Source organism: Ictidomys tridecemlineatus, chromosome 13, assembly GCF_052094955.1.
Source record: "Ictidomys tridecemlineatus isolate mIctTri1 chromosome 13, mIctTri1.hap1, whole genome shotgun sequence".
Taxonomy (NCBI): domain Eukaryota; kingdom Metazoa; phylum Chordata; class Mammalia; order Rodentia; family Sciuridae; genus Ictidomys; species Ictidomys tridecemlineatus.
This window is the reverse complement of record NC_135489.1, coordinates 5,599,972-5,612,758: the sequence shown is the minus strand read 5'-3', so window position 1 is coordinate 5,612,758 and position 12,787 is coordinate 5,599,972. Positions and strand designations below refer to the sequence as shown.

General features: G+C 41.8%; 1 long non-coding RNA gene across 1 annotated transcript; it reads right to left on the bottom strand.

Moving 5' to 3' along the window:
• Positions 1–235: 235 nt before the first annotated feature.
• LOC120885325 (uncharacterized) lies at positions 236–11,867 on the bottom strand. Its single transcript, XR_005727861.2, has 3 exons — positions 6,897–11,867; positions 6,696–6,808; positions 236–6,396 (listed from the first exon to the last, which is right to left on the bottom strand). It is a non-coding gene; the product is annotated as an uncharacterized LOC120885325 (long non-coding RNA).
• Positions 11,868–12,787: the final 920 nt, after the last annotated feature.

The window sequence follows — 12,787 nt, the reverse complement described above, 5'->3', positions numbered from 1 at the left end:
AAGCATTTATTATATGCTAGGTTTTTATACTCTATTATTATTAATTGAATCTTCACCACAGGAGAGGAAATTACTATTTTAAAAAACAAATTCAAAGCTTAGAAAGTTTAAATTAGTCCCAGCCAATTATTGGCAGAACTGGGAGTGGAATTCAATTTGAATTACAAAGGTGACTGTATTAGTCTGCTAGAGGTGCTACAACAAAACACAATACAATAAAACAAAACACAACTGGTTGCTTAAACAACAGGAATTTATTCTCTCACAGTTCTAAAGTTTGAAAATAAGATCAAGGTGCTGGTAGGACTGTTTTTTCCTGGAGCCTGTTTCCTTGGCTTGTAGATGATAGACACCTCTTCACTAGAACCTGGGTCTTTCTTCTCTGTTGGCATAGAGAGACCTCTGGTGTTTCTTCCTCTTATAAGGATGCCAGTCACTTTACATGAAGATGGTCTCACCTTTATGATAATTTTCCTGTAACTGCCTCTTCAAAGGCCATAACTCCAAATATGTTCACCTTGGGGGATAGGGCTCCAACATATAAATTTTGGGGAAAATTCTGCTCCTAACAGTGATGTCGTTTCCTGGGAACTTCAGCCATCAGCTATAGATCATGGCCTCTATCATCCTCGAAGACAACATCTGAATGCAGAATGCTTGCCAACAAAGAGAATTTCAATATGTTCCAACGATTCCCCACCATAGTCTTGGGTAATAGAAGGGTTTCCACTGCAGCAGGAGGTAAGAGATTTTATTTCTACTGCTTACCATAACTGCCTAAAACATAATAAACATTCATTTTTTATTTGACTTTTATCATTATGATTGACTATCATAACATTTTCATCATAAGCCACCATTTTGTTCAATATGCACAGTTCTTATTAATCCAGTTTCCCCCCAAACACAAAAAGAAAGGAAGGAAGGAAAGCAGGAAGGAAGGAAGGAAGGAAGGAAGGAAGGAAGGAAGGAAGGAAGGAAGGAAGGAAGGAAGGAAGGAAAGAAGGAAGGAAGGAAGGAAGGAAGGAAGGAAGGAAGGAAGGAAGGAAGGAAGGAAGGAAAGAAGGAAGGAAGGAAAGAAGGAAGGAAGGAAGGAAGGAAGGAAGGAAGGAAGGAAGGAAAGAAGGAAGGAAGGAAGGAAAGAAGGAAGGAAGGAAGGAAGGAAGGAAAGAAGGAAGGAAGGAAGGAAGGAAGGAAAGAAGGAAGGAAGGAAGGAAGAAGTGGGGCAGCACATGAGGGTTGGTAAAAGCGGTCTGTCCCTCTAGTTAGGGGCCATGTGCTGGAAAGCAGTGTTAGGAGGCAGCAGGGAATGTTTGTGCAAAACTGGCAGAAGGTTCAGAAGACTGTCCCACCCCATTCTCCTGACTAGTTACAGCTAATCTTCTTGTGTTTACACAGACCAAACTCTTACCTGTTGGTGGTGCAGCATCACTAAAGTGACACAGTTGAGAAATCAGAGAATGAAAACATTAACTGTGTTACTGGATACCCAGAGAGTCCCCGCTGCCATCTTATCTTGCCCTCTCATGCACCCTTTGAAGCTCTCTTCTCTCCACTGGTTTGCATGTTGAAATGACCCCTGGAGCTCACAGACTAGTTGGTGATGGGCTGGGATCCAGGCACGTTCTCAGCCCACTGCCTGGGGAGCTGTGGCTACCATACTGCGGCCTCCCCAACCCCAGTGCCTCAGCCACAGAATTTTTAGAGGGGCCGTTTGCATCTTATCATTGGCTGTGACAGCAGTTCTGTGACGTAGATATTGTCATTTCTGCTAACTGAAAGCACATTCATCAGATTGAAATCTAGGTTTGAGACAAAACTTAAAATATTTATCACTGTCAGCAATTATAGCAATTAAACTTGAATCATTACCAACTAATCTGGAGATAAAGTCCTTAGTGATCACCTAAAAAAAGCAACTTCTATAGAAAAACATATAGAGGATCTGTATTATTTCCTTGTAAAATTATTTGTCCATTACAATCTAATATCGATCCCTCTATACCAAGGCAAAAAAATATGCATTGTAATGGCATAACTTTTATAATGTGTTTCACTTTTAATGACAATGTATTTCCCACAAAATATTATTGACCCTCTCTTACTCAGAGATGTTTTTCTATCCGTTGAAATACCACAAACCAAAGCAAGAAAATGTTTCAAAAAACAATACATTTCTTCATATGGTTAAAATAATTATAAACATTTTAATATTTGGTAGGAAAAACTCTTTAGTATCTAATTTTAGAAAATAATAACAAGTATTCATGAACACTTACATGTCTGAGTTTGATTTGGTCAGCATCTTGATTGTGATATAATTGTTAGAAATAAAATATATCCACCTTCTTCAGACTTACTCAGATCTCCATCAAATGAAAAAGTTAGAAATTAAAATATTAAGTATTATTTTCCTTATTAAGAATAAAAAAAAACAGGAGAATAGTTGAGCTATAATCCATTGTTTTCAGGAACAATCAAGGTTGGTAACATATTTAATTTCAGTTATTTTCATGTCCTTGCCCATTTGACTATGGGACTAAGATGATGTAACAAGGAGTGACAACAAAACACTTTGTACTCAAAGGAGAATGTGGGGCAGAACAGAGAGAAGACCAGAATCTCAAAGGGACTAGATCATTATTTCCGTCAGTAGTTGACCATGTGTATTCTTTTTCTTTATTTTATAAAATGTTGCTTTGGTCCCAATCCCAGCCCACTTGTCAAATCATGTCAGAGAGTTGTCCTTATTCGAAAGCCTAGAGTGAGAGTTTCCTGTTGGTGCCAACTTTACTACATTCTGACACTCTTTTTTCCCTCAGCCTCCTTAGAGTTTTGTCTCTACTATTCCGCTGCAATGGCATGTCTGGCTAAATCTTAGGGTCATGTCTGTCTTGATAGTGTGTTAAACACTATGTCATTTTGTGTGACTGGCAATGCCTGCTACTGGTATCCTGTCTGATTGCCCTGCAAGGTACCACCTTCTCCTCCTCCTTCCCCTCCTGGCTGTCTCGCCTTCCTGGTCTTCTCTGCTAGCCCGGCTGTCTAGGCCCTGGGTGATGATGTGATTCACCCTCTTTTCCTCTGCATTTGTCCCTCGGGTGAGCTTTAGTTGAGCTCCAGTTTTTCATGCTACTCACATACCGATGCTGTTCACTTTTGTCTCTGTGCCAATATATCCCCTGACTCCTGGCTTTCCGTACTTCAGTCCCAAGGTGGATCTGCTGCTCTCTGTCGCTACCTTCCCTCTGTAGCATACTCTTCTGAACTATGCAGACTGAGAAGCTGCCACCCAGCTGCTCCTACTTTGTTATGATCAGGTTTCCCAATAGAATTTAACATCTGCCAATCACAGGCATGGCACGTGGGCAGGGCTTAGTTGGGGAATGCAGTTATTCCAAACACAGGCAGACAGGCATGTCTCATGACAAAGGGCACTCCTGTGGTCAGCATCTTCCTGAGGCACTGGAAGTGTGACCCTTTACCTCTCTGCCCTATTCTGTCCTCCCCAAGGACTTCCTCGGCCACATAAAACCATTAGTAAATTGCTGTCTGCAGAAACCAGCCAGAATGGTTTCTGTTGACTGCAACTGAGTCCCCAAGAGCACAGTTGAGAAACACACTAGTTCAACAGGATTTGGCTGACTGCATCATGTCCCTAGGTGCGGAGACCACAGCTCCATGGGTCAGTCCTGTATTAATCTCCAGCAGCTTCAGTGTGTCACGCTCCTGCTAAACACCCCCCTGTCCTCCCCACGCCCAGCTCTCCTCTCTTACCTCCTAACCTCCCCTGGTCTACTCTGGCCTCCCTCGGAATACGCTCTGCCCCTGGACCATCTAGGTGGATTAGTCATTCTGTCATCCCCTGATCGTGTGCTCCTGCACATCGGCCTCATATTCTGAATAAAATCCAACCTCTTCAACCTCTCCCACAGTACCCCACAATACGTGCCCCCACGTATCTCTGACCTCATCCCTTACTTCTCTGCCTTATTGTGCCCTTCCCATGCATCAAACTCAGTGAATCTCAGGAACTTCACAGTTTCTGCTGCTTCTGCCGGAAACACTCAGGGTTCTAGCAAGTCTGCTGTCTCCAGCCATTTGGGTCTCTTCAGAGAAAGGCTTTGTGGCTACCTTATTTAAACAACAATTCTTTTCACAATGCCTTCACTATCTAGTTTGTTATTCTCCCTGTTTTTCTTCATGTATCACTGAAGGAAAGTCATGGCTGTGCATTTGCTCACATGTTTATCTCCAGCCTCTCCCAGCAGGAGTGTGAGCACCACCACCGCGGGTCTATGCCTCTCCTATGGGGTGCCTCGTCCCCAGCACACAGGGATGCCCTGCACACAGGAGGAGTCTAAAGATTAATCCCTAAACACATGAATGAGAAGACAAGTGTAAAAATGATGGCTTTTCTAGTGGTCTGAATAAAACCAGGTCTAATTAATTCCCATACTAAAAGTCAACACCAACATTTCTCCTACTTGGTAAATAACCTGTAAAATTAGAATAAATATTACAAAAGTTATGGGCATTTCTACTTCTCACAGAATGAAGGAGGACAAGGGGATGATTTACAAATTAACTCAGTGCCTTTTTTGTGACAAGGGAAAAGAATAAGAATCAAGACACATAACACTGAGACACCAGACACTGAACAGCATTTGAAACTCACTGCAGCAGAGAAGGAGCTGGGGAACGTACCGGAGGAGGCCATGGCATGCTCCAGAGGAAAAGTGCCTCCGACACTGGGTGGCGGCCAACGGAAGACAGAATGACCTCTACTAAAAAGGGGTTTCTTTTCCATGAACAGTTTCTGAAGACAGTGTAGTGAGGAAAAGCTCTGTATTCAGATATTTATCATTATTCATAAAACATCATTTGTTTCTTTGCATGCATATTAGCTGCTCCCAGTAGTGCTACAACCAGTTTCAAGGGATTTGCACTTTCAGAAGTGATTATTCTAAATGATCCTCGTGTAATTCCCACACGCAGAAGCATAGGCTGCATTAAATCCTCCTCATCGGCTCTTTCTTCCACTTCCTTTCATCTGTTTCCTAAATTTCTCGTCGTTGCCTTATTTTTCTTTCTGATCTAACTTTGAGGTGATTCAAGAGCTAGACATAAAAATGACAGGAACCATATTTAATGAAATAGAAGCTTCAATGAGATGTGGAGACTACCATCCTGCCCATGTTAATCACGATAATGCACTTCATGTATATCACCACTTACAATTTACAACACACCTTTTCACATCAATCTTCTGTCCACATTCCATGCTGCCCACCTTCCTTGCAGTGAGTGGGTACATATCACACTTCCCATATTACACAAGCAAAAATCTCTGCTATTAAAGCCATTTTCATCAGTATTCTGGAAAATAAGTCTTTAAGAATACGTGAGCCTTTCAGTCACTGATTGCTCACATGTGGGTTTTTATTGTTCTTAATCTGCACGTTGCCCCAAGTGAGTCGGAAGACAAAACAGCACAGTTCTTATTCCAGAACAGGCCGTTGTGTGGAACCTTTGAAGAAAAGTGTAGTCCTGGCTGTGGTTTGTGTTGGCATTCCCCTGACGATGAACTAATGTGACATATGTCCAGTGGAACTCCTGCTAGCTATGTTTGTCTTCCTTGGAAAATGTCTGTTGAGATCCTTTGCAGTTTTTCCCTGGGCATGTGTTCCTCCACGAGCTGCCAGGTCCCTGGTGTACTTGAGGTACTAAGCTCCTGTCAGCTCTGGCTGTGCAGATTCCCGTTCTGATTGTTGCAGAGTCTGGTGTCATCTGCTTCCTTGTTCTCCTTTGTCACCTGCGCTGTTGATATCCTATCAAAATAATCACTGACAAGACCAGCGTTGGGGAGATTTGTCCCTCTGTCTTCTTGTGGGAGGTTTACAGGTTCTGGTCTAACACTGAGTCCTTTAATCTATTTTAAGTCCATTTTTCTGTGAATAAGGTTGTTATTTAATGAATTAAGACTGATGAGGGTATGGAGAAAAGGGGATCCTTGTATGCTGTGGGTGGGAATATACATCAATGTGGTCAGTATGGAAAACAATACAGAAGTTCATTGTTGTGTACAGATCTACCATAGATCTTAGTCCATTTCCTCCTTCTATTATAGAATACCAAAACATGGTAAATTTCTAACAAAATGGACTTCTCACTGTTCTCTAAGCTGGGAAAACCATTATTAAGGTCTTGCATTTGGAGAGGTCCTTCCTTCCTTCTCTGTCATAATGTGCCGGAGGCATCACAGAACTTGGGAGGCCTGTGTTAGCCCGCGTTGGCCTTTCTCTTCTTACAAAGCCACCTACCCCAGGGCTCAGGTGCAGCTCAGTGGTAGAACACTTTTCTGGCATGCATGAGGCCCAGGGGTCTATCCAAGCACTGCAAAAGACAAATAAAACCAGCCATTAACACCATTTCAAGGTCTCCACCCTAATAACCTCATCTAACTCTAATGACTTCTAAAGCCCCCCTCTAAATGCCATCAACATATGAATTTGGGGATTAAGTTTCCAAAGCATGTACTTTGGAGGGGACACATCCTATGCAAAGCACCACATGACCTAGCATTTCCATTTCTGGGTGGGTGTCCAGTGGAATCGACATCAGGATCTCTCAGAGGCAGCGGGATCCTCCTGCCTCCTGCAGCATTGTGTACAGAGCTAAGACAGGGAACCAACCTGAGTGTCTGTCCATGGAGGAGGAATATCTATCAACCGACAGAATTAATGTGACTTGTATCCAGTGGAATTCCACTCAGTCTTAAGTCCTGACATTTGCAACATCCGTGAACCTGGAGGACATTAAGTTTGGTGAAATAAGCCAGACACAGAAACACACCCTGTACGACGTCTCCATATGTAGAATCAAATCAAACTCACAGCAGCGGACAGCCGAGTGGTCATCAGGCTGGGAGATGTGAATGCAGAGGCGTACTTCCACGTGTACAGGGCTTCAGAGAAGCAGGAAGGCTGGCTCCAGGGATCTAGCGTGCACTGTGGCTGCTAGTGGCGATGCTGTGCTGTGTGCTTGGCGCAGCCTGCAGACATGGATGTTCAGTGTTCTCACCACCAAAAGAAAAGAACAGAGGAAAAGGCAGATATGTCAGAACATGGATAGTTAATTGACTTGAGTGTGGCCATTATTTTGCAAAAGACACCTACATCAACTCATCAAGTTGCACAACCTAAATTTTGTAAAGTGAAAGTTAAATGTCTAAAAAAAGAAACACATAAACCAAATGCTTATTACTAAAATACGTTCTAAACTATGGCAACAGAGCCATTAGCTTAGTAAGGGCTGAACAAGAAATTACTTAAAAGAAAAAAAATGAATAAAAATTCAGCATTTTGACGGCCCGTTTGCCAAGCCCAGTGGAAGAGCAGAAGATGCCCTCTAGAGCCAGGGCCGGGGTCTCCTCCCTGGGCCAGCTCCTATTCTGGTGTTGGCCTCCTCTCCATCCCCTTTCCAGAGCATGCTGGTGTGCTAATGCTTTCACTTCTCTTGGTTAGTTAGCCAGCGAGGAGCAAATAATGTGCTAAAGAACCAGAGGAGATGCAGCAAGTCACAGTGACAGAGGTCTCTCCCTCAGCATCTGCCTGACAGCCTCTTCCAGGAAGGGAGGGAGGGGCTGTGGAAAGGCTTCTCTGGCCGCCACTCCTGCCCCTGTCCTAGGTGCAGATCATGGTCCACCAGAGCAGAGCTGCTCTGGGCTGGAGGGTCAGCTGGCAAGAAGCCCCAGGCCAGAGAATCTTAGAGCTGCTCCCTTGTTGGATTGCTGTGCCCAGAGGTCGACCCTCCTCTGCACCTGTAGGATTCATTTCCATATTTCAATTATGAGAAGGTAAAAAGTTCTCACACATCTCCATATCGTTAGACTTTCTGGGTTTCCTTTCCTGGTCCAACAGTGAGCCAGTCACCCAGTGGCCTGCAGGGCTTCCTTTCTAATCAGGTTTTTACCTTTGTGCTGTGGGGAAAATTAAATAGGATGCCCATTAATTAGCATGCAGCTCTGCTCATTCACTTAGATGTCATCGCCAGGACCTAAGTCCCCATGATGGAGCTACAGCCAGAGAATAGACTGAGGCGCTGCTTTTTAAAATCCATCTTCGATATGATTATGATGAGGTGTTCCTGGAACAGGCTCAGCAGCCAGAGAGGAATGGCATATTTTAGGCTTCCTCCAGCTATAGTTAAGAAAATCCCTAGGGTACCTACTCCAGCCTCCTTCCTTCCTCTCCACGCGGCATGTGTCAAGACTCAGAATGGTTTTATATTATTTCTGAAACAACCTTTAACCCTCTCCAGACTGCCAGAGAGTGTGGAAATGGGAGCTGCCTTGGGCTGTGTGAGCCAAACGCCTGGGCCACCCTCCAGAGGTAGCCCAGGACTCGCCCTGCTCTTCCTTCTCCAGCCTCCACCTGTTAACAACATCTTGCTTCCTGGAGATTCACTTCGCCTCACCCAGGAGCTGTGCCCTCTGCCTAAATAAGGATGCTCTTGTGCACTGGAGCATGTAGAAATCAACGTGGACACATCCTCCTAAATTTTTGGTGAGTAAAAGAGTGTAGTATACAAAATCCTATGATTATACTCTCTTGAGACATAGATTCAGGTTGAAACTTAACCACAAAGACATGTCAAATAATGAATTGAACAATAGATTTTTTTCTGACACTCTACACTGTCTTTGTAATAATTTAGGGCTAAATGTTTAGGATATAGTAAAATGTTTACAATTGAAATAATGTGAAAATGAGTGCTTTCTGTGCAATAGCCATAATAACTAATTATATTGCAACAGAATTTACTGAAATTTACTGTGAGTTTTGGTAACCATAGGTGCAGTGAGGAGCAGAACAGAGAGATCTTGAAATAAAACAACAAAGTGTGTATGAGTGTGTATGAGGATATGCATGAGGGTGTGTGTGTGTGCGTGTTTGTGTACCTATGATGTGTTGTTGTATGGAGTTTAAAATTAAGGCTATTAGGTCATTAAGTGCACCTTGCCATCTGGGGAAAATGGAGGGCCTGAGGGAGCCAACACAAGTCTACTCCCCTCCTCGCCTCCCTGCACAAGGTCCCAGCTAAGCAACCCTCTTTGCTCTGAAGTCGAAGCCTAGTGCCTGCTCAACCCTGAGTGGGGGGCTTCAGCTCTCTGCCCACCCACAGAGTTAGTGAAGCAGGCCAATCTTCAGCTCTCACAGGAAGCAGGGTTGTTCACAGCAATGCTGCACAAAGCTCTGCCTCTCTGGGATCTGTCCTCTCACTCTGCACCCCTTGAGGCCACTGCATGGACCTGCGTGTTACACACTGTCTTCCCCTCCTAGGCTGTGACTAATAAACTGCTGTAAGTCTCCCCTGTCTAGTGCCAGGTGCCAAGGATTCAGCCATCCCCTTAACCTGTGTGATGGGGAGGCCATCAGAAAGTTCATAGGTATATATTACACATATAGATAGCTGTATGCATTTCTGTTTCACAGAATCTTATATAAACCTTTTATTCTTTTACTGCAAATGAAAATTTATAATTGTTATCAATTTAAGATAATCTGTTCCTTCTTAATTTGGAATTGCACCTTATAAGTGGTTCTTTCCCTGAGAGAATTCTAAGCTTCCCTGGATGGAAACCAGCATTTTCTCAAACCAACTTCTGCCAAATGGACCAAATGATAATCCTAAAGATTGTTTCATGATTGTTTCATATACAATAGTAAAGAGAGGAGAAATGTCCTGTTCTAAAAATAAGCAACCGTATATATAATGGCCAGTAAATGGAACATTTGCAATAAGCACTTTATAAAACTTTTGCTTAAGAGATTTTCTAGCAATAAAGTTGTCTCATCCATCAGGTTATGAGCTGAACCTCAGTTCTGAGTACTCTGAGCAGGTTCAGGGTTAAAATGCATTCAGACATGCAGGAATAAGGTGGAGTGATTGAAAATGTGTCAGAAAATTCCCATGTGAAAATGTTCTTATCCAATGCTGACATGGTCCCTGAAATTCACACCACTTTTAAAATTCTTTTTTGAAGGATTTATTCAGAAAAAAACTCTAATAAAAGAAAATATGATCTAGTGTAAGTAGTACATTTTTTAGATTTATCTTTTGTATCTAAAGTCAGCATTCTAAGGAAAGAGATTGAAGAGAAAAGCATTTTATGTCCATCTCAAAAGAACTAAAGAAATATTGTGTGACTCTCTGGCTATTGGAGATTCTCATCTGCTTGCTTGGCACAGGGATGTCAAGTCCAGTGGCTGTCACATAACAGGAGACCACTGAGATACATGCCATTTCCTTACTGTAGGCACATTCCACATTATTACTCTGGACATTTAAAAAAATACTTGATGTCAGCTTTGCTTGAATATTTGATAATGAGAATTTCCTGGAATCATTGTGAGGACCAAATGAAATAATAAATGCAGGATACCAGGTAAAAACCTCCTTCATTAATGTTTTTCAGTAAGTGGCTTTTCGGGGGGAATGACAGCCAGCATCTGAGTAAGGGGTCCTTCTTTCTGTCTAGGAACCCAATCTACCCTAAAACTTATAATCTCAGATATTTAGCAAATAACAAACACAAATACTCAAAAATATATTCACAGAATGTGAAACACCTGATAGTTCTAGTCCACATGGGTTCTGGAACTAGGTGAAAGGAAAATGCTGGTTTAGTTAAGGGGGGTACATCAAAGGCAGGGATAAGGTTTCAAGGGCAGAGTCTCGCTTCATGATGTCTTGCAATCTGCAGGTTGATTGATACCTTGGCAGGTCACACCCAACCCAGGTGCTGTGGGGGCCATGGCAGAGCGGGAAAGACATTCACATTATTCCTGGGCAATTGGCCAGAGGAAATGCCCATTCCCAGGCACCAGATGTCTCTATCCATGAGGCTTCCAAGTGCAGTGACCCACCTGCAATCCATGAACGGCTTGTGACAAGTGACAGTAATGTTGTGGTTTTAAATATTTACTTGGGCTAATGCTAGTTGTTTAAAAGTAATGATCTTTATTTTTTATTTCAATAATTTAATCATCATAATTTTCTATCTTCTTAGGGTGAGAGACAAATCTACCCATCATCAGTCTACACCTGCCTGTGCCCATTTATGTTTAATTTAAGACAGTAATTTTGCACCAAGCCAATAATTCTAAACATTTAAATGCATCCCTAATTATTTTGAATATGTAAGCTTGTTTGGCAGTTATATGCCACTTCCCCCACTCTGTGCTCCTTTCCAATATGGCATCTGGGTTTCATAAAGGAGAGCAAGGGTGTGTGTGCTCTGATGCACATTTGTTAGGTAACCTCCCTCAACAGCCTGAAACAAGTGACTTTCCATTTCCTCTACTTTTCATCCTGAATGTCCCAGAGGACTGGGACACACACTCACATTCTGCAATCTAAACCTCTAGACCCACCACTTAAAGGGAAGCTTCATTATTGAAAAATGTCCTTCTGGCCAAAGAGTCTGGCTTTCAGAACCCACTCTCTCATTTTAAACAGTTGGTTGTCACTGAGACTCAAGTCCATAAAGAGCTTCTCTTGTCAAATCATAGAAGGATGCTCTCTTTTCCCCAGGAAATTTCACAGCTTAACTCTGATAGAGGGATGAATGGGAGCATGATACGGAAAAGAAACACCAGAAACTTATGGATTAATATCTGCATAATTTATCACTGTTGCAAATACCCATGTTCATGGAATGTATGATATCCACATACGCCCTGCTGGAGAACCTGGCTGCTGTGTGTAAAGTGTGATGTTCAACTTGAAAAGCCTCAAGCTACCATCCTTCAAGCTCACACTCCAGCACGGTCTGGAAAAGCAATAGAAAACTTTTAAAAAGTCTTGTTGTGTGAATGAATCATAAACTCCCCAGGCCAGATGGTAAGTCATAATGTGCCAAATATCTGTGTCATTCACAATACTACAGTAAATGAAATTAGCACTAGTTGGCACTATCAATCGTCAAGTGTTAATTTGCTAGACATTCACAATCTTCCTGATGCTACTTTTGCAGGTAGTTTTAAGGATGTATTAACATATTTTTCTGAGGCCACAGTGATGTTTTTTAAATATGTGGATGCCAGTTTGGATATACACATACACACAAGAAGTCCCAGAGGGAAGTCTTTGGAAGTAGAATTCTGACAAGCTGAACTCCATTAGTGACTGCTATGTTCTAATATCACTGAGGCAGGTCACTTTAATTCTCTCAATTCCAGTTCATTACTATACATTAAGGGCAAAGGCAACCTCAGTGGTTGCTTTTAACTATAATATTCTGTTATTATGGAACTTTAATCTAAGGTTAATCTTGGCTCAAGGCCATCTTTGTCTTTGCATGTTCTTCCAAATCTATTTTTGAAATGTCTTTCTATTTGATATGTAAAAGGCATTTGGCCAGATTCTTTGAAATTCTTAAGCATGTCAAAGACAGAATTAATAATCTGATGAAAAGCTAAAGTTGTTTTTCCAACAAATTTATATACATACAAAATCTTGCATACTACTTTAAGAGTTTTCAAATTCTCCTTATCTATATATGTAGCCTTATTGCATCATAAAAATCAAGATAAAGTACTTCTGGTCTTTTTGTGTGTTCTGTACATTATTAAAACACTTTCCAGAACCTATTAGAAGTATATATATAATTATAAATATATATAAACAAGTAAGATATATATATATATGTACATATATATCTATAAAAAATTATACATAAGATGTGAAAAATTACACACACATGAATTTGGATCAGTTATCA